This window comes from Chlorocebus sabaeus, chromosome 20 (genome assembly GCF_047675955.1).
Source record: "Chlorocebus sabaeus isolate Y175 chromosome 20, mChlSab1.0.hap1, whole genome shotgun sequence".
NCBI classification, from domain to species: Eukaryota; Metazoa; Chordata; class Mammalia; order Primates; family Cercopithecidae; genus Chlorocebus; species Chlorocebus sabaeus.
In genome coordinates, this window is record NC_132923.1 from 89,297,507 (window position 1) to 89,317,961 (window position 20,455).

At 50.8% G+C, this 20,455-nt stretch overlaps 2 long non-coding RNA genes across 3 annotated transcripts in view; one reads left to right on the forward strand and one right to left on the reverse strand.

Moving 5' to 3' along the window:
• LOC140709380 (uncharacterized) overlaps nucleotides 1–20,455 on the reverse strand; it is a 170,953-nt gene that overhangs the window by 59,891 nt on the left and 90,607 nt on the right. The gene's annotated exons all lie outside the window — the stretch shown is intronic.
• Nucleotides 1,939–20,455, forward strand: part of LOC140709243 (uncharacterized) — a 38,025-nt gene continuing 19,508 nt past the window's right edge. The window contains exons 1-3 of one of the 2 annotated variants that reach the window (XR_012089672.1): nucleotides 1,939–2,223; nucleotides 3,437–3,558; nucleotides 13,750–14,510. This is a non-coding gene — a long non-coding RNA (uncharacterized lncRNA). Of the gene's footprint in view, nucleotides 2,224–3,436; nucleotides 3,559–13,749; nucleotides 14,511–20,455 lie in introns of those variants that run through there. The other variant, XR_012089671.1, reaches the window with a different exon arrangement.

Below are 20,455 nucleotides of genomic sequence, written 5' to 3' on the forward strand. Positions count from 1 at the left end.
GTCTCTCCCAGCGAGAGTCACAAACCCCACCTCAATATGGTCCAAGCAGCTTGGAGTCTGCAAGGGCTGTGGTCCCCTTCTTTCTCTCATGATTTCTCTGTTGGTTCAGCCCAGATTTAACTCCTTCCACTGCCAGGTGATGCTCAGGACCACTCTCGCTGTTCCCCTGGAGCTGTGGCAGCACTGGCCTACCCACAGTCCCTCTGTCCCACAGACTGCTCCAGCCTCTTTCCTGGGCAAATGCCTGCCATCCTTGAAGGCTTAGCTCAGCCATCTCTTCCCTGTCCTCCAGAGCTCAGAGCAGATACCCTAGTCCTCCTCCCGGAAGCCTCCTCCCATCTCAGGGAGGAGCCTCTCCTCTGGGCTCCTGCAGCCCCGTCCTTCTCTTGCCTCTCCAGGTGGACTGTGAACCTTGTGAGGGCAGGGTTTATGTCTTCCTGATCCCCGGTTCCTGGAGCCCCGCACGTGGTAGGAGGTCAGTAAATGTCTAGATCTCTTCCCTTTCCTTTCTGGGAACACAGCCCAGCAGAAAGACTTGAAGCATAAAAAAACCAATTTGAAATTTGAACAGTGGTTTTTTAAATCTCCCAGTATCTAATAGAATAAAGTCCTCCTCGGCCAGCCTTCCCCAGGGTCACGGCTGCCCCAACCCCACCCTTTCATAGTGCAACTGAGATGACCTCGGATCATTTATTCCCCACACCGCAGGGCCACGTGCTTCCAGCTTTCCTTTCCTCTCTCCCTTCTCTCCCTCTTGGCCAGTGGAGTAGGATAAGTGCAAGCGGAACCTCATCTCTTTCACCAGGTGTCCTGGATGTGGCGTGACTACTCGAACCCCCACCTTAAAACAGGAGACTGACTCCTGCCAAGGAATAGGCCTTCAAAAAACATCAGTTTCCTCTTTCTTGCCTTCTTTCCCTGGATAAACTGTTTTTCTCTCCCAATATCTGGAGTTAATCCCTCTCGCCCAGGAAGCTTTCCCTGACCTCCCCCTCCTCCAACTTTGCCGAGCTTGAAAACTAGGTGGCCTCCAGCTCACTCATGTCTCTGTCGGTCCCTTAATCAAAGAGTTGCAGGGCAGGATGGAGCCGCCTCTAAGCCTGGATAAAGGTGAAATCCAACAGTTGGGAGAGGTTATTTTTGGACCTGACACAAATGCTAAATGAAGAGCCCCCAGCCTTCCAAGCAATCTTTGCTTTGTGCTCCAAGGCCCAAAACTAACATTTTCATAATAATTTTCCAGTATCAAAGTGATAGTTTTGATTCAAGACAGCTGAAGCCTGCAAAACTGTGTGGCAGCCTCTCCCACCCTGGAGCCAAACATGTGCCTCTGTCTCTATTTTAACACCTTTGATAATCATCGAAAAATGCACGGCCCAAGCAGTTTTCTCAGCTTTCTGACCATAACAGCCGCCTCTGGAAGGAGTTCGTTGGAAGTCTGTTTTCCTTCTGCATTACTCTGAGCCCAGGGCTTAGTTCTCCCAGTTCGCCTGGCTTTCCACCCTCCCTCTCTGCATTCCATTAGTAATGTCTGATTAAGGAATTGGCCTTTCTAGTGCTATTAAAAAAAGGGGGAGCCCAAGAAATACAGTAACACAATATCATGGAAAACTGATATAATCTTTTCAAAACTATAAAGATTGCTCACCCGGAGGAACATCTGCACGGAAAAAGAAAAAGGTTTTAAACAAACTGGAAAGGGGTCGGGTAACTTGTAAAGGCTGGAGTGCTGAGGAGATGCTGGCTCGTCCTCGGCCAGCTGTCACTCTGGAGGGGAAGGCCATCCTCGGAGGAGCCAGCTCCCTCACTGAGAGCTCCCACCATCTGGAATTCATTGCAGGATGGAACACTGGCGTTTGCAAAAAGAAACTCAGCCTTACAATAATTGTTCCTTAAATCATTAATATGGCCCGAGCACCAGATGGAGAGTCAGAGGACAGCAGGGGCCCAGGGGGCCCACCCCCACTGCCCTCTCCCTTGGAAGCTCCGGCCACCTCCTCCTGGGAAACAGCCTCAGGTCAAATTCTAGGCTCTTCCCCCAGCCAGTCTTTGGCTGCCCTGGAGAAGAAACTGCTGCAAAACAATGATTTGCAAAGATCCTTTCGGTTCCTGGTGCCTTCCGGACGCCGAGACTTGGAAAGGGCTGAAGCTCATGCAGTCCTCACTTGAGATCTGGCCCTCTAAGCACCCACACTCCCTGGAGGACTCAAGGCACCTTTGGTGGTGAGTCGGCAAATGCGGCATCTGCCCCGCTCAGGGAACCTGCTGAGATGAGCTCACACGCTGGGCTACATTAACGCATGGCATGGCTAGCACAGGCAAGGCCAAAACTGGGGACTCTGTCTGTTCTACCACCAGCGTCCTGAGGTGGAAGGGGTTAGTGTGGGCCCTAGTCACTGGGTCTTAGAATAACAGGATCTGCAGATCCGAGCATCCAACTGCCTGAGAGGTTTGGAGCAGAGAGCTCTAGAAACTTTAGACTCTCCCAGCCTCTCCACTTGGTATAAAGAATCCCAAATGATGAACTTGTCTCCATGCTTGGAAGTGCTGATTTGCTGAAGAGGTGGTAGTGGGACCTGGGAAGCCTGGACACCCACACAGATGCCTGAGCCTCCAGGAACCGGGAGAGCCCTTGGGACAGAATTAAGGCTCCCACCCTGGACAAGGAGTGCCTCTGGGCAAAGGTCTCTGCTCCAGAGTGCTGGGTGGAGTTACAAGGGGGATGTACTCCCCTTGTGGGTAGTCAGGGCCTCTCCGCTTCCTTTGCTCCCCTGTCCCAGGAAACTGCCCCAGGCCACTGCTCTGTGCTTCCGAGCCTGACTGTCTAGCCTGCCCCTCCCCCTTGAGTGGAGACCCATGTATTCAAATGCCTGCTAGACACCCTCTCCTTGATGTCTCAAGACTCTGAGACCCAGCAGGTCCCAACCAGGACTCTTCATCACCCTGAAGTGGTTCCTCCTCAGTGTTCCCCATCTCAGAGAAAGCACCACCATCCACCAGGTGCCCCACCCTGAACCCAGGGACTCCTCCCTGACACCTCTCTTGCCCTCTCCTCCCACATCCAGTTTCCATAATCTAAAGCCCCGTCCATCCTTCCTTCCACCGATTCCTCAAATCCATTCACATCTTTCCAGCCTCACTACCATGCCCTCGTTCAGGTCTCACCATTTCATGTCTGCCTCACCGCAGCATGTACCGGAATGATGTCCAGACCCCCCACCTACCCATTCATCCTCCACCCAGCAGCCAGGGCCATCTTCCTAAAACAAAGAACTTACCTGGGCTCTCTCTGCCCAAAACCCTTACATGAATTATTCATAGGAAATACTCCCCACATAATCACTGGACTAGTCCAGAAGGGATAGGATATGCCGTGGTAACTAATATCTCAGAATTCTTAAGGCTTAAACTATCAATGTTTCTCACTCATACATAGCCATTAAGAGTTGATGGGGCTCACTCACTGGGCTGCTGGAGCAACTGCCACCTTGAAAGCTGTCAGTCACTGTGATGGAAGGAAAAGCTGCCTTGGAAGGTGGTGCACTGGCAATTAAACACGTAAGCCTGGGCTGGGCTGGGTGGTTCATGCCTGTAATCCCAGCACTTTGGGAGGCTGAGGCAGGTGGATCACCTGAGATCAGGAGTTGGAGACCAGCCTGGCCAACATGGTAAAACCCCTTCTCTACTAAAAATACAAAAAATTAGCCGGGCATGGTGGCGGGTGCCTGTAATCCCAGCTACTCAGGAGGCTGAGGCAGGAGAATCGTTTGAACCAGGAAGGCAGAGATTGCAGTGAGCAGAGATCGCACCATTGCACTCCAGCCTGGGCAACAGAGCAAGACTCCATCTCAAAAAAAAAAAGAAAGAAAGAAAGAAAGAAAAAGAAAAAAGAAAAAAATATTTAGGTCTGGAAATGGCACATGTCACTTCTCACATGCATCGGCTGGAACTGGTCACGTGGAACCATTCACCCACAAAGGAGCCAGGAAAACCACCCTCTCATGTGCTCAGAAGGGGAGAGCCAGAAAGAGTTGATAACACACTCCCTTCACACACTCCCTTCAGTGCCTTGAAAGTCCATTTTGTCTTACGGCTATGCCTTTTGAAAAGCTGTTCCCTCTGCCTGAAGCCCTCATCCTCACAAGTCACTTAGGTAACACTTGCCCTGAGAAGCTGGCTCTGGATCTCCCACTCTGCTGGGAGCCCCTCCTCCAGGCTCTCTCAGCTCCACTCACACTCTATGAGAATTGGCTATTCATAGATATTTCCCCATATATTGTCTGCTTCTTCTTAGACTGGGAGTTCCATGAACACCAGGGCTTGAAAACTTTGTTTACTACCCTACCGATAGTGCCTGCTCAAATGCCCATAATGAAGAACACTCAGAATGTGTTGAATGAATAAATGAACGAATATATGAATGACAGAAATAGATTAAGATCCAGTGGCAGAGCTATCAGGAGTGGCAGGGAGTCTAGAGGTTTGTGAATGAAGCCCTAGTCCATACTGGGTGAGCTCCAGAAAGTAGATGCCATCGGCTGGCTAGTGGAGCAAAGGGGAAGGAGGTCTTTGATAGCGCTGCCATGAAGAAGGGGGATGACGACCTGCAGCTAACCCCCCAGCAGTCCAAAGTCAGTCACAGAGCCCCAGTCTAAAATCAGAGTCCTGCGCAGAGCTAGAGCCACAGCTGCCCCCCTGACTGTCCTGCACCCTCTCTTCAAACCTCTGGCCTCTTCCAGCCTCCTTCACCTACAGCTGGGGCAGCTAGAAGGCACAGTCCCTTCAGCACATTTTACTTATTGAAACTGGGTGCTCTCCAAGGGCAGAGACTTGTGTCGCTCTGGCTCCCCCAGCAACTAGCACAGTCTCATTACCAAGATGTTGGCCCCTGACACCTTCCCCGTTCCACCCCACCCCACGCCGATGTGCCTAGGGGCAGACAGGGATGTGTACACTGAGTCTCAGGCTTCACCCCCAAGCTGCGTGAATCTCAGCCAAGGCTCTCTGGCATGTAAAGCCCTTGGACCAGCCTCAAGGGCCAGAGAAGATGTGGAGTCTGTTCAGTGTAAGTGACACCTGGAGCTCCAAGCTGAGAGCCCCACGGATGGTGTCCAGGCACTCAATGGGACCCACTGTGGACTGTGGTCAGAGCCAGGGGACTAGGATTTCCACAGTGATGATATTCATTCTCCCCTCCTCCCACTCACCCCACTTCTGCCCCCAACCATCTTATCAGTCACCAAGACTTGCCAGGGCCACCTCCTAAATGCTAGAATCTGGCCACTCACCTGAATTATCATAGCAGCTAGAGTCATCTATCTAAAGCCCAAACAAGCTTTGGTTATCTCCCTGCTTAAAACCTTCCATTCTGGAGTCAAGATGAAGGCCTGCAAGACTCTCAGTGTTTAGGCCTTGACTCACCTGCCCTCTCCCAGTTCGTGTCTTGCCACCTCTCCCCTCCCACTCCACATTCTAGCCACATGCACTTCTAAAAGTGCAACATTTCCTACACTTTCCAACTTTGAACATGCTGTCCCTTCTACCTGAAACTCCTCTCTCCTAGAAAATATTAATTCCCTTTAAGTCTTGGTTCAGTCTTCACTTCCTCTAGGAATGTCTGCTGGACTCCTGCCCCGTAAGGAGTGAGATGCATCTATTCATTCAGTCAGTCAGTCGTTCACCAGTCTCTAGTACCTATTGACCTGGCCAAAAACATCTGTTGAAGAAGACTGAAAGGTGAGGGAGGGGTAAACAGCTAAATCGATTTGGAACAGAACTGATAGGACAGATAAGAAGGATGGAGGAAGTGGCAGAAATCTCCGAATATTGAGTGATCTGAGAAGGCTACCTGGAAGAGGAGTGGTTGGAGTTGAGTCTGGAAGGATAAGAATGGCTTAGTTAAGTGGGTAGTCTGGGACTTGAGACAGGGCCCCACATGCCAAGCTTATGAGTTTGGATTTTATCCTGAGGTCAGTGGGGAAGTATCAGAGGATTTGAAGTAGGAGATGTTTATAATGAAGCCATGATTAAATCTCCATGTTGGAAGGGTCTCCCTGGCTGTGATGTGTGTGTGGAGACCAGTCAAGAGGCTCCGGCAGACTCTGTAAGAGAGATACTGACAACCTGTACTCAGGAGAGGGAGTGGAGATGCAGCCGTGGATCTGAGACCTGCTTCAGAGGCAGCGTGGATGGTACTTCGTGACTGACTGGATGCTGGAGGGAGAATGAGGATAAGAGTGGCTCTGGGTTTTCCCACCTGGGACTCTTACACCACTAACAAGGACTGGATTTTCTCTGGACACACTATACATGCAAGCTTCGGGTGGAGAATAGGGGTAAAGGTGACCATAAGCAGTCACTTCTGAGCACTTAGCAAGGGCCAGAGCACATGTTAGGTGTGCGGTTGAGATGAGTTGACTTAAATTGACGTGATTTGTCTCCTTTTCCAATAGAGAGTGTCCCACCGTGATGGCCCACCTCACCTGAGGATCAGGATGGGCCTGGAAGCTCTGCTGGGAGGGGGACCAGCCTAGGAGAAGGCCTGGAGATGGGCACGCCCGTAGCACACAGGAGCAGGCCAGTCCCGTCCAGAGACAAAGAGTGGACAGCTGCCCTCTCAAGGACCCAGGCTTCATTCTGGGATGGAATATTGGGTGTGCTCCTAGTTTGCCTGCCAAGAAAAAGGGTCTGGTGGTCCTCACAGACAGACAGGAGGAAGGGCATGAGTGGTGCCCCTGGTAACCCAAAGCCAGACAATTACCCACAAGGAAGTCAGATAAGAACAGGGCATGCGGCAGCCAGAGGCAGCCCACTCCAGCCAGCCCAAACCCCAGGTTCAAGGTCTGGCAGATAGTTGGTTCTCAATCAGTATCTCAGATCAAACGGTCCTGCCTCTGCACTCTCAGCCCAAACTCCCAGCATCCAGGATGACGAGAAGCAGAGATCCTCTCTGGTGCAGTCCTTTACTGCTCCCCCTCGCACCTCCCACCCTCCGCCCCATGCAGGTGAGCCAGCCACAATTCCCTGAGCCCGCCACACTTCCTCCTTCCTCCTGGCTTGTGTTCATGGTACTCCCTCTGAGAGGAACATGGCTGTCCTCCCCTACCCCTTATTCAGCTTAGATCTCTCCTCCTCCAGGAAGCTCTCTGAGATGCCCCCAGGATGCAGTCATCACTGGGCTCTTGCAGACCCCAGCTCCAGCTCCCCTGAATCCCTGCAGGTGACCCTCTGACAACAGCTGGCTTATTCATTACTGACCCAGGTACCTCACCCACTGAGCCTGGGCTTCATATGCCATGTTGCCTCCCTCCCTGGGCCACCTCAGTGCTCCTCCTTCACCCGGAAGGTGTCCTCTTCTCACATATTCCTTCTTCCCAGCTCAGGACAAAGGTCACTTCCTCAGAGGTCGTCCTGGACCCCACACTGTGCCGGGGTGCCCTGCACTCAGCTCCCTCAGCCCCTTGCCCCCCTCTTTGCCACTGCAATCATACTTTTGTATCCTTCCTGTTTCAGTGAGTGGCAGTGAGGCACAGCAGTTAAGGGGGTGGACTCGGGGCCAGACTGCCGGGCTCACCTCTCAGTTCTGCCATCCATGAGCTCTGTGTCCTTAGGACCATCCCGCAACCTCCCCACACCTCAGTTTCCTCACCAGTAAAATGGGGATAACACAATTCCCTACTCCAGAGGGCTGTGTGAAGTTTACATTGATAATGGACATGAAGCCCTGTGGTAGCCACTGTTCACAGCTATACTCATCCACCCCTAGAACTGATGTCCCCACTGCCTTTGCAGTCAAATGGTGGCCGTGTGACTAGCTTTGGCCAATGATTTGAGTTATATGTGCCACATCCAGGGGGAGCTTAAAAGACATTTGCCATGCCCCCTTGTTCTGTCTCTGCCTCAACCTTGGTCTCTAACTGAGATGTGCCAAGCACTTCCTGCTAACCCACTGTGTACATGCCATCAACCAGAAATAAGGCCTTGTTATTTTAAGCCACCAAGATGTGGGTGGCATTTGTTTCTACAGCAAACCTGTCCTAGCCTGACTGGTGCAAGCATTTAGAATAGGGCCTGACAGAAAGTAGACACTTTCTGCCAGGTAAGGGTTATCCATTATTATTGTACTTCTGTGTCTGCTTGCCAGACCCTGAAAGCAAGGCCCAGCTCAGCTCATTCACTGTGATAGCCTCAGCCCTGGAACAGTGCCCAGCACATAATAGTTGCTCAATAAAATACTTGCTGACTGACTGACCTATGGTCAGACAGGGGCCCTGCTGAGCACATACACCTCACCCATTTGGCCAGGCCTGCACCTGTGGATGACACAGACCCAGGACTGCCCCTCTTTACTCCCATAAATCCCAATAGCCTAGTTTCTTGTGAACAGCCACCAAAGTTCCTCCATCCTAGCAACGCCTGTCAGTTGTGATGGAACAATCTGGTCTTGCCAAGGTTGTGGTCTGCCATGGCTCCCTCATGGACATTCCTCCTGGGCTGGCACAGCAGGCGGCCTTTCGCCTGGCAGTCAGTTGCCAAGCAGTTCCAGGTGGTTTCATTCTACCCTGCACACTTAAAACACTCTCAGTGACTGAGACGATTCTTGGTCCTGATAAAAGGCATATGGAGATATCTTGTTCAATCTCCTTGCAGCATCTCAGGTGGCATCACTCCCAGATTGCACACCTCTGTTGACGGGTACCTCACTAGCTGAAGGGCTTTAGCTCTGCCGTGGAGTAGTCCTGATTGCTAAGCTCTTCCCCATGTAGGACTGGCACCTGCCTGCCGGTAACCTACCTTACCCCAGCCTCCAGGGAGAATGTGCCCCACACAGATCGTAGCTACTTCATCTGGCCTGTGACAATTCTACAAGGTGAGGAGACCATACTCTCCACCCACACTCACCTCCCCTCATTTTCTTCTCTAAAACATTCTCAGTTTCCTCCTTTCTCTGGATTTTTTTCTTATCATTGAGATTTTTATAAAAAACTTTTAGAATCTCCCATTTGTGGGATTTTTGTCACCATTTATCATTAGTCCAGTCCATATTTTGACCTCAAAATATGCAGAGCAGAATGGTAGGTGACTCTGAGAGCTGACAGGCCTGATTTTACTGGGGAGGAAACTGGGGCACAGAGAAGCAAGTGACTTAGCCAAGATCACACAAGGAGTCAGTGGCAGAGAAAGGACAGGAGCCCAGGGCTGGAGGGGAAATTACCAGCTGCAGAAAAGCATGATGGAAAGAAATCAGAGGCAGCAATAATGTGCTCAAATTACTGGAATTCTTGGCATTTCTAAGAGCCCTCAGTCATCCCATCCAGGGGAAATGAAGGCAGAGAGGTGAGGCAGGGAGGGAAGCTCCAGAGTTCAGGGCCGGCCCTTCATGTGGCCACTGCCCAGTGGGTGGGGGGATGAGAAGACAAAGCCACAATACAATGATGCCTCCCCTGGTATATTTCTGTGCCAGAAATAGCCACCATTAACTTAAATACAGCCATGGAGGGTTCTTGGTGCAATATATCAATGCCTGTTCCTTTAGGGAAAGATGTAAAAGGCCTCAAAAAATGTCTCCAGGAGAATTTCCACTCATGGTACCCTCAGCTGGCATTCAAGCTACAGCCCTGATATTAATTTTGTGTGATCCTAGGTTAATTCCCTCACTTCCTAGGACCTCTGTTTCCCTCATTTTCTCACAATGAGAAAGCTGCACTTAGTAATCTCTAGAAGCCCTCCTGGCCGTATCAACCACTCACATCTAAATATGAATCAGTACCTCAGATTAGCTCTGGCAATGAATAAATCTCCAAATGGATCAGTCATGGGTCTTAGTTGCAAGTAACAGAAATCAACTCTGGCTAACTTAAAGAAGAAGGAGTAAGAGAAAAGGAAGGAAGAGGAGGTGGAGGGAGGAAAACAGGGATGAGGAGAAGGACGAGGAGGATGGCAACAAACATGAGGGAGATGAGGAAGGCAAGGAAGAAGAAGAGGGGAGGCAGAGGAGGAAAAGAAGAGTAGAAGGATTTACTAGGATGCTTTTGGATGGTCCACAGGATTAAAGGGAATCCTGAATGAAGAACCAGGCTCAGAAAACAGGCAGGAACCAGGGAAAAGTATTACAGCCAGGGTCGTTCCCCAGAAACATCCAGGTTCAGGCAACCTGTCTGCTCCTGCTGGGATCAATTTTAATCATCTCTGCTTCTTTGCATCACTAGCTTCAGCTTTAGTGCCCTAGGTGGAAGCATCCAGCTGGAAAAGCCAGGGGTCAGAGGGAGTGTGTGCACCTGGGCTTTTTGGCTTCCTCTACTTAATTCCACATTAAGCACAGTGGGCAATACCACATCAGCAGAAAGGTTTGGGCCTAGAAGTCTCCACTGAGTGCCTGTTAGGTACCACTTGAGATGTGGCAGGCAGGCAATGCATGTGACCTTCTCAGTCCACGTGCCTCGCCATCTCAGCCCATCTGCACCACAGGCTTGGGGGGCAGGTACTGCTATGGTCCCATTTAATAGATGAAGTACTGAGGTTCACGGAGGGACTCTCTGTACAATTAGGCAGAGAGTGTAGAATCAGGCCTATCTGAGACCAAGCCTGGCCATTTGCACTGGCACCTGCTGCCTGAGGGTCAAGTACAGCAGTCCCCACTGATCCTGGAAGAGGGCACTCCAAGATCCCCCACCCCGGATGCCTGAAACCACGGATCACCAAACCCTATGTATGCTGTGCTTTTCCCTATACATACATATATACCTATTATAAAGTTTAACTTATAAATTAGGCACAGTAAGAGATTCACAACAAAAACAACAAAATAGAATAATTATAACAATATATCTTTTTTTTTTTTGTTTTTTTTTTGTTTTGTTTTGAGACGGAGTCTAGCTCTGTCGCTCAGGCTGGAGTGCAGTGGCCGGATCTCTGCTCACTGCAAGCTCCGCCTCCCGGGTTCGCGCAATTCTCCTGCCTCAGCCTCCCGAGCAGCTGGGACTACAGGCGCCCGCCACCTCGCCCGGCTTATTTTTTTGTATTTTTAGTAGAGACGGGGTTTCACCATGTTAGCCAGGATGGTCTCGATCTCCTGACCTCGTGATCCGCCCGTCTCCATATCTTAATAAAAGTTATGTAAATGTGCACTCCCTCTCTCAAAATATTGTACTGTACCCACCTGTTCTTGGACCACAGTTGCCCACAGGCAACTTGAACCATGGAAAACCATGGCTACAGAGGAAGAAATGTAGTGCATGGCTGCACCTTATGTATCTTAATTCCTATAACCTTCACCATAGCCCCAGGAGATGTCTGCTACGACTATCCCCATTTTACAGATGAAGAAACAGAGGCACAGAGGGGTTGAGTAGCTGGTAAATGGCAGAGCCGGGATTTGAACCCAGGTAGTCTGGCATTACCATCTGTGCTCTTAACTTCCACAGTGCACTGCCTCTGAAGACAAAAAACATCTCTACCATTCACTGTCTCCCTGTTGTCTCTCTCTGGCTCTGGGAAGCTGCCAGAGGCCCAGAGGCAGATTTGGGTGGAGCCCCACTGAACCCCTGAGGCCAGGTCTTGACTCCATGTGAAGGTCAATGTGTTTTTAGCAAAACCACACCTTCTCTGGGCCTGGGATATGCCTCTGCAAAAGAAAAAAGCAGAAAGCAAGGTGAACTCATGGGGTAATGAGCTCTCTTCCTGGGGGCAATCAAATAATACTATCTTGCGTAGTGATTTCTACTAATTCCTTTTCTATTGCACCCCGGCCCGTTCCCTAGACTGTGAAACCCTCAGAGCAGGGACTCTGATTCCTGTCTTCATCCCAAGTGCCTAGTGAAGAACTTGACACAGTGGCTGGATGGAGTAAAGGGCAGGGAAAGGGAGGAAGACAGGGAGGGACAGGATGGTGAGATGTCGAAGAAGGAAGAGACTTGTCCATGCCCAAGCTAGAATTTTCCCACCAGCACCGAGTGGGATGTGTGGTGGCCATCCTTACAGATGGTCATTTCCCATCTGGCCATTTAGTTCTCTGTCATCAGAGCCACTTCCTTCTTTGTCCTATCCTATGCCCAAAGATGGGAACACTATTTCCAACCATGCCATAACTCCACAAGCCATCTCCCCCTGGAAGCCCTCTAAGCTCTCTATGCTACTTCTCCCCTGGGCTTTGCTGTGGTCCAGCCTTGTTTCCATGACAGGTTGAGACTGGGGTGGTCCTCAGACAGTGTCTCCTCTCCAAGGCCTGAAATAGTGGAAAGTAGAGGTTAGGGCCAGACACCTCTGGATTCTAACTGTGGCTTTGCCAGATGTCATTCTGTCACTTGGGGCAACTCAAGTTCCTGTGTAAGCCTCAGTGTTCTCATCTGTCAAATGGGAGCAATAAAGATACCACTTCACATGCTGGTGATGAAGAAAATGACAGAACAGGTGAAAAGTTTTGGGGAGCTGCAGGAGCGCTGGATTTATGTGACCCCTCAGCAGCTCTAAGAGACAGGCGCTGCTTGCTGTCCTACCTTAAGAAAGAAATGAACGCACTGAGCTGCTCCAAATTACACAGTTAGTAGCAAAGGTAGAATTCACAGCCAGTGCCACATGGCTTGAAATCTTTAGCTTTGGTATGCAGAGAATATAATGAAAGTAAGATAATAACAGAGCTAACTTTTAGTGAGTGTTGGCCACATCCCGGCACTGTGCTAAGGGATGACATAGATTCATTCCATCCTTATAATAATACCATGGTGAAGCTTCAGAAGCTGAGGCTCAGAGAGAAACCCCAAGGCCTATCACTGGAGAATGGTAGAACCAAGATCTGAATTGAGGCAGCCTAACTCTAGCATCTGAGTTCTTAACCACTATAGCTGATGGCACTGTGTTATGAACCAAGAGCTGAGAAGCCCCTGCCCTCTGCCTCTGAGCAGGTTCAAATCCCCCCAGCCCCTCACTCATTCCCCCACAGGCCCCTCTTTTCTGGCCCTACCTCTCGAAGCCTTTCTCAAACCGCTTACACCACACTCACCCCTCCGCCCACTCCAGTCTGGCTCTTACCGATCAGCTGCCAGGAGGCACTCTCACCAAGGCTGCTGGAGACCTTGTGCTAAATGGACACTTTTCGGTCCTCATCTTGCCTGAGCTTCTGCTGAATTTGAAACTGTTGGTTACTCTCTTTTTCTTGAAATTCTCTCTTCTCTTGGTTTCTGGGACAGTGCTCACTCCAGTTCTCCCACTGTCCTCTTCACAGGCCACTTCCTTTTCTGTTTTCTCTGCTTGTTATTCTTTGAATACATGCCTTTTCTGCATATTCAGTTCCCCAAGGTTCTGTCCTTGGCTCTGACCACACGCCTGATGGGGTTCATGGTCAGAGCCAATGCCTCCAACACCCTGTGTCCTCACCACTGTGCCCCTTTGCCTTCTGGTGCCTGCTCTTGGGCAAGTGGTTACTGCTGTCTGAACTCAGCCTTTCCATCACACCAAACTGACCCCTTCTCCCCTACGGGGTTGTGAGAACTGAGGAGCACCCAGGACAGAGGTGCTGGGACCTCGGCGCTGCCGCCCTCTCCACATGTGCTCCCCCTTGGTAGATGGAGTTAGGGTGCAGCAGCCCCCTTTCTTCCTGCCCTCTCCTCTCTGCTAGTGCCATTGATAGCTCAGACACAGAGCTGATGCCCTGGACCATCCAGTCTTTGGCCCCTGCATTTGAAAGGGGCCCCTGCTGAGTGTGTGTATGTTGGGGGGTGGTGTCTTGCTATTCTCTTCTTCTTTATATTTCAGCTGAGAGCCCCCACCATGGAGTTGTGGGTTGGGGTGAGACACTCCAAGGCATGACTGCAGTCTCCCCCTCCACCTGTGGTCCTGAAGTTCTCTGCCCTTCATGAAGGCCACTTGCACCATCAAGCTAAGTGGACATTTTCCTGGTAGCAGAGGGGGGCAAAGGGGCAGGGCCTTTTGGGTGGGTCTCAAAGGGCCTCTGGCTTTCTCCCCTTCCCCTTCTCATCCTGGAGAGCCCATCCCACACCACTGCCATTCAGGGGGAAATTATACCAGGTTCTAATGGGGGCTGAAGGAAAGCGTCCCCTCTATTCATCCCAGGGGCTGAGCGGCCTCTCGAGCACCCATTGTGCCCAGCCTGCCGCCTCCGCCTCAATTGCGATCAGGTGGTCTGGTGTGGCCCCCCTCCCTCTGGCCCAGGACAGGAATGGGCTCAGGCAATGGGCCGGCCCACAGAGTTCTCCGTCCACCCTCTCAAGGGGCTTTTGTTGAATAAAATAGCACCCGCCACTCGGCCACTTTAAACCAAGGCCAGGCACTTGAATGTGAAAACGGGGCCCAGGCACTGGGAGCACAGGGACAATGGCCACCCTCAATTAGCTCACTGAGGTGCCCCAAATGGACTTGAGGAGGGGCCGCGGCCACGGCCCATTCATGCATATTTATCACAAGCTGCTGCACATCAGTTTGCACCGTTCCCATGACAGCCCCAGGGGAGGACAGAGGGGTGGGCTCGGGGCCCTGCAGAGGCTGTGGTTCAGGGACACTCTGGGGCTCACCCCAGCATATTGGAAAATTCCCCCCAATCCCATGCCCCCTTGCCTTTACTTGGCCCTGAGACTCATGCCCCGCATAGACTAGAAATCCTAGAGTACCAGAAGCAAGGGACCTTGCAGTGTGCTGGGTACATCCACTCGACAGGTGGAGATGCCGCTGCCCAAAGCAGAGGCAAATGAGCTTTTCCTCATTTTTGATTTCTATCTCAAATGGGAGAAGGTGGGTAATATGAAAGCATGTATAGAATGTTTGCTAAGTGCCAGGATCTGTGTCAAGTGCTTTCAACTGTACTGTCAATGCCATAAGATAAATGCTCAATTGGCTTCACTTGAGAAAACTGAAGCTCAGGAGAGGGTGGGTGATTGTTCCAAGATCACTGGTTGATGTAAATAGCAGAGCTGGGATAGTCACCCAGGTTGTCATTCCCCATAGCGTGGTGCCTGGCCTTCTTCCTGCCTGAGGAGCAGGAAGTTAGGTAGGAGACTATGCTGTTTGTCATCAGCTCCTAGATGCCATGTGCCATGCATGAGCCAAGTTCAAGCTACAGCACCTGGCATCTAGGAGGTGCCACCTCATTAGACATTCACAATAACATTGACAGACATGGAGACTAAGAGATGCCATGTGCCCTGCCATGGGCCATACACAGAGCTAACAAGTGGCATGGCCAGGACCAAAGTTATGCAGGGTTGGGTGGCTGCCCCCTTCCTTTCTGGAGCTCCTGGAAAAGGAAGGCAACCTCTTCTTCTAGATTCTGCCACACTACGGAGAATCTCAGTGGCTCCCCAGGAGAGCCTGTGTGGGAGGGGCGGCGGCTAGACCTCCCCTCACAGCATCCTCCTCAAGACCCCAGCAGCGGCCTAGCAAGCAGCTGCTGCTGCTCGCAGCTCCTCAGCAGAGCTCTGAGGTACCCGCTCTTTCTGCGGAGGTGAGCTCCTTCAAGGAACTCCAGCATCAGCTGAGAGGCAGGCAAGTGTGAATGTAGACAAAACGGTCTGCCTGACCCTGCGGGACAGCGTGGCGGTGAGAACCCCCAGGTTCCTCCCAATCTCTGCGCTTGTGGTGCTTCTGGCTCCACTGTGCTGTTCTGGTCAGGCTGCCCTGGCCCACTGTGCTGCTGTTTTCCCCCAAGCAAGTGTTCCTGCCTTCATAATCTCTGCTCATGCTGTCTCTCCTGCCTGGAATGTGAGTTGCGTTGCGATGAGTGGAGAGTTGAGTAGAATTTGATTATTCGGTTTGGATTGAGCTCTGCTCCATTTGTTTAGTTTGGGTTGGATGAGTTGATTGAGCTCCATGTGTACCAAGCTGAGCGATGAGTTGAGTTCCATTGCATTGATTTAAGCTGAGTTGAGTTAAGTAAGCTGAGCTGAGTGGGGTAAGAATGAATTGATGAGATGACTCCGTCGTATGACTTTTCTATTAACTTCCTCTGTTACAGTAGGCGAGCCTCAAGCTAGTGATCTCCAAAGAATCCCCAACTCTGAAAAACTGGGATGCCAAGAAGCAAGAGTCCCCACAGGCAAAAAGTGTGTCCTTTCCACTCTGTCCCTCATTTGCTGGTGGATATGACTCCTCTTTGGTCTGGGAAGTAGACATGGGGCTCTGGGACAGTTTCCTTATTTTTATCAGCAATCTTCTTCAAGGTCAGAGGAGCAAACAATCATGATGGCGGGTAGAAGTTAACTAAGTCCTCAAACTCCTTGACTTTCATATAGAGTACAGATTCACAGCAGCCAGAAACTCTTCCAGGAATAGAATGATAGACTCACAAGTCATCAGTTCTGATATTTTCCCCTATTCTTCATTGGCCTCAAAGCCAGGACCTCTCCACATCTCCCCTGAAGGGGCCACCAGTTCCTGCTCAGATGCCAGAGGCAGGAAGCCCAAGACCTCAAGGGATCACAGTATTATCTAGTGGTAAAGAAGTCCTTGGCTTACCAGCATGGTTATCTGAGGCAAATAACTGTCCCTTTCTGAGATTTTTGTGAGAATAGGGTTTTTGTGGGGATTAAGATGACAAAATGTGTAGAGTACTTAACATAACACCCAGCATACAGTGAGGCCTTTATCAAAGGTAGTTTTCATTACCATCACTAATCCTGTCGGCCTATTAGTTATTACTGACAATACTGGCCATTGTTTAGCAGTCTAATGGCCAGAAAATGTTTCTTGACTACCTGAGGTCAGGGCAGCCCCTGGGTAAATAGATGAAAAGGTAAAGTTTCTCACCAGCCTGAGGTGTAGTGCCCAGCCTCATTCTCTACCCTCTCCCTTTCCTTATTTAGTCTCTTCCATGCAGCCTCAGATGCCAGGAACAGCAGACTCCCTCTGCTCAAAGATGGTCCTTGTCCTATCTTGGACACTGCTTTTCTGAGAGAGTAACCTTGGGCACATCGCTTCTCTCCTCTGAGCCTCAGTTTGCAGAGCTATACAATGGAGGATCAGGCTAAATTTTCTTTGAGATGGCCCTAGCCTCAGACACCCCAGTCATCTATCTGAGCACTGTGCCCCTCCCTTCCCCAGCCCATCTACTCAGTAGAAATCTGTACATTGGCCCCTTTTCTTCTTGTCAGTCCTGAGGACCTCCCCTTACGATGATTTCCATCAATATTTTAAACCTTCCACGTGTTCAGTTCCCAGGGACAAGGAGTCAGACCCAGCCACCACCTGCATACCCACACAGTGTGACACTAAAGGCTAGAATCAGAATCACTGTTTACATCATGGTGAGCCTGGTGTCCCCAGTCAGGTAAACAGCCCTCCTCTGCCTTGCCCCACCCCCAACCCCATCCCCAGCCACCAAGCAGATTAAAGGAAATAATCAGGTCTCAAATCCAGGTCTCCTGACTTCTAGTCCAGTACCCCTCTAGTAGTCAGCAGTCCAGCAGTCTATTATTCAATATACACTCACTGAGTACCAAGCACTGCCAGGGCACTGGGAGTATCAAGGTGAGAGGGAATTGGCCCATGCTATTGAGGAATTTTAAGAAAGTTCCTGGAAAGAGACTCAGTCATTCGTTCATTCAACAAACACATAAGCACCTACTCTGGCCAGGTCAAAAGACCAGCTCAGACCCAAAGGCCAGCTTCCACTGCTCCCAGGGCCTGGCCACTGCGGTGGGGAAGAGGCCTGGTGGTTGGGCAGGCCACCCACCTCCTCCTGAAGGGACCAGCAGGCATGAGCTCATGTCTGCAGAGCCCTGCAGCTCTCAGAGTGGGCTCTGAACACAAGGCCTCCTTGTGATTCCAAGAGGGATGTGGCGGGGGCGGCCGGCCCACGAAGCCCTGGGCATGGTGGGGCTGTCAGCAGACACTCCTGAGGCTGAGGGTGCTGGGCTTTGATACAGCATTAATGCGCTAATATCTTAATCCGGCCACCACCGGCCAGCTGCCTGGCCACACAGCAGAGCCCTGGGGACGGGTTTCCAAATTACATTATTGAATGTTTACCCACTGAGCTGTCCAAAGAGTGTTTAACACCAGCTGAGGAGAGCAACTACACACGGGACGGCCCCACACCCATAGCTCTCACGTACACCACACACACGCATGCACCCGCCTGCAGAGACTCATAGACACACAGGTTCACAAAGCCGAACAGGCAGCATACCCCTTAGAAACACGTGTGCATGCACACGCATGCACACACACAGAGACCCCACGCTTCACAGCCTGCACAACCCCCTGAAGACCCATACCATGCACACATGCACACACATTCCACAGGCATTTACAGAGTGCTCTCTGGCCAGCACACCGGAATGCCTGCTTCTCCTCACCTTGCACAGTCACTTGGGTGGAGACCCCTGTCAGACAACCCTGAAAAGTCGCTGCTGCCAGGGCCCTGCAACTAAGAACCCAGCCTCACTAGGCTCCCTGGCCTCAATTTCCAAGTTCAGAAACACCCCCAGGCCTTGCTGATGGTACTATTAATATGGCTGTGGAGATAACACAGGCCGGGAGTCCTGCCCTCAGGGATAAGCAGGGCTGACTTCCCACCTGGTCCTGCCCTCTTGCTGGGATCCCCACCACCACCGCTCCACCGTCTTCACCTCTTCCCATGCTAAACATGTCCCCTCTTCCAAGCCTTTTGAAATGTTCTTGCTACCTGGAACGCCCTCCCTCACATCCTCAAGTCCAAGCTACTCATCCTTCAAGGTGAGCTCGTCACCCCTCTTCAAAAAGCTCTCCCCAGTCCAGCCAGCAGAGGGAAGGCTCTCCTCCACAGATCCCCAAATTGAGCCCTGACTTGAAGGTCAGAGCAGGCACTGCCATGACATGAAGATGGTAATAGCATCTACCTTGTGGCACTATAGTGAGAAGTAAACATTGATTCAAAGGTTGGCATAGAGTCATCACTCAATTAAAATTATCCATTACACATATTATTACATGATGGCAACCACGACTGTGGCTCGTGACCCCTGTGCCTGGTCCCTGCCTTGATCTGTGAGCTCCAAGGTGTGAAGCCAACATTACCCTTTGGGAAGTGGGAACTCAGTGTTGGTTGAGTGAGTGACTAAGAAGTCCACAATCTGCCCTGCATTTTCATTACCAGAGAATGAATTTTTCTAGAAATACTCAGTTGAGAAGGAAGTCTGAAAAATTAACTGAATTAAGTAGAGGTTAGGTAGGTCCCCAGATCCACCCACTCCTGGCTCTGCCATAGCACTCTGTGATCTCAGGTAGGTCCATTCCTCTCTCTGAACCTCAGTTTCCTCATTTGTCAAATAAACAGGTTAGATGGCAAGGTCTCCCAGTATCTTCCAGTTCTGAAGCTTTGAAATTCTAAGCCCTAGTCGCAACTTTGCCCTAGGGGTACAATCTAGATACAAAATCTTTGAGGAACAGGACATTTCAGCAGAACCATCTGGGGAGGAGGAAGAGGCAGGAAAGAGAAGATGGGAAAGTATTGCAGTGGGGGACACAGCAGAGGCAAAGGCACAGGGGCTGGATGCCATATGGGTTTTCTGGCAACAGTGAGTAGACAGGCATAGAAAGAATGGAGCATTGGCCCAGGGGGTGCCATGGATGGATGAGGCCAGAGAAGTGAACAGGGGCTGCCACAGCAAAGGCCTTGTAGGCTAAGCTGTGTAGTAGAGGTTTTATCTTCTAGGCCAGTGTATTCCAAACTTTCATGATCATCAGAATTATCTGTGACAATTCTTAAAAATACAGATTCCCAGGTCCCCACCAATTGGCCCTATTGAGACAGAGCCCCTTGGCAAGGGATCTGGGAATCTGGAATCTGTATTTCTATTAAGTGCCCTGGGTGATTCTTATGAACCAGGCAAGTTTGGGAAACACTACTGGGTGAGATGCCAAGTCACTCAACAGTCTTGTACCTTGGAGGGACATATCCATGTGCTTGTCACAGAAAGTGGACATGGGCCATGGTGTGGGCATTTGCTCCAGGCTCAGGTTGCCTGGGTTAAAGTCCTGCCTGCCTCCTTCACTTCTTATCCCTGTTGCCTTGGCAAATGACATGACCTTTCTTCACTTTCCTACCTATAAAATGGGAATATTCCTTAAAGGCTGGTGTATTAGTCCATTCTCACACTGTTATGAAGAACTGCCCAAGACTGGAAAATTTAAAAAAGAAAAAGATTTAATTAACTCACAGCTTTGCATGGCTGGGGAGGCCTCAGGAAACTTACAATCATAGTGGAAGGGAAGCCAAACATGTCCTTCTTCACATGATAGCAAGAAGAAGTGTTGAGCAAAAGGGAGAAAACCCCTTTATAAAACCATCAGATCTCGGGCTGGGCACGGTGGCTCAAGCCTGTAATCCCAGCACTTTGGGAGGCCGAGACGGGCGGATCACGAGGTCAGGAGATCGAGACCATCCTGGCTAACCCGGTGAAACCCCGTCTCTACAAAAAATACAAAAAACTAGCCGGGCGAGGTGGCGGGCGCCTGTAGTCCCAGCTAC